Source organism: Larimichthys crocea, chromosome XIII, assembly GCF_000972845.2.
Source record: "Larimichthys crocea isolate SSNF chromosome XIII, L_crocea_2.0, whole genome shotgun sequence".
In the NCBI taxonomy this organism is placed as follows: domain Eukaryota; kingdom Metazoa; phylum Chordata; class Actinopteri; family Sciaenidae; genus Larimichthys; species Larimichthys crocea.
In genome coordinates, this window is record NC_040023.1 from 14,606,984 (window position 1) to 14,608,735 (window position 1,752).

The window sequence follows — 1,752 nt, forward strand, 5'->3', positions numbered from 1 at the left end:
TTTAACAGGGAAAAAAGGTGGAAGAAACCTCAGGAAGAGCCACAGAGGAGGGATCCCTCTCCCAGGACGGACAGACTTGCAATTGATGTCACGTGTACAGGACAAATTAACACAAACATATTGTACAATTACAATATGATGAATGATAAAATGATTACAGTAGCAGTGGAACCTGTGATAGAGATGGAGAGACACAGATGCACAACAGCAGTAAATCATTAACTAGCTATAAACTGTAATGGAGATATGGTAGCAGTAATATAATAAGTATAATACATGTAGTGGACTTCAAAGGGGGGCAGATTTGTCTATTGTCTATTGTGCCTCCTGCCATGACTGAAAGTTGTTGTACAGTCTGATGGTAATATATACATGATCTGACTAATGAAGCCTGATGAGTACACATCTTATTAGCACTGTTACTGAGTGGATTCTGGTTCATAGAGGCTTAAAATATCAGTGTTGATCATGCACATTTTGAATGATTATGCATCAAAACAATAGTAATCAGAATTTGCTATTATTCTTGATTCCTCCTGTGCAATTATATTGATTCATTTACATTGTACAATTACAATAAGCTGTATCCTGAAAAAAAAACCTTTACCATCTTTTGCATAGAACAGTGCTACAGGGCGTCTTGGGGACCTCTTGGTCAATTGATGCTGTATGAGGGTGTGGTGCTAGGTCTGAGTCTGTCCAGAGACTTTGGTTGGATGTCATTCATCAAAGTGACTTCCAATTAACCACACCTATCCACGTAAGTATGAGCATGTGGTTGTTGCTTTCATTGAATTTTGGTGATTCAGACTGAATTTTGTAAAGCTGACTTCCCAAACAATCTGAGGAGACTCCCAGTAAATGTGGAGAGCTGAGTATTTACACCACTGTGCACATTTTTTCAGTATTTCCCAAGAGATGGACTCCTTTCCCATGTTCTCATGGGACACTGAGAGTATCGAGTATAATTGCAGTATAACTGTAATGAAACTAAAGGTTCCTCCTACTGAAATACTGAAAAAAAACAACTCCTGGCTCTCATCACACGATTGAAGGTTTGTCTTATACGTCATTGTTCTAGTTCATCCAAGTCGCTCTGTTCCAACATGATTTAGCCCACTGTTTACAGGCGTGTCTGGCTGTGTAGAATTTATGGTTTAAAATCACAAAATGTGTTTTAATGGCGCACTAACGTGCAGGAAGTCATGAATTTATAGTGAAAGACTTTCAAATCCTGGTTAAGATTAAAATTGTTTTATGTGACTCAAATTTAGTATAACCTCTACACCTCTGCAATAAAAACACAGGGAAATACTACTTTCTTGGCATGTAGGGCAACTTATATGGCACTGCATTGGGATCATTAAATGAAAAAAAAAAAACAATCTTATTTTGTCAGATCTTAACTTATGTTATGATTTAAGTTTACAAGCTATGTTGGACAGTACATACTGAGGCTCAGTAGGTGGTGGTAGAGGACAGCAAAGAGGCAGTATGTCAAAAGTTTGTACGTGACATCCAGAAATGTAATGTCTTCTTAGAGGGAATGTAAGAGAGGTCTCTGATAGGACAGGACTCTAAAACATGATTACTAGTGGCCACTACTGCAAGTTGCCTCCGGTTATATAACTGTCTTAATTAATTACTTTACCCTCATGACAAATGTGGACATACCCAAGTTTTTTTATACTGTAGAAGTAGAATGTATTTTACAGTCAAGTCATTATCTGAATCAGGTTTCTTGTAATATAT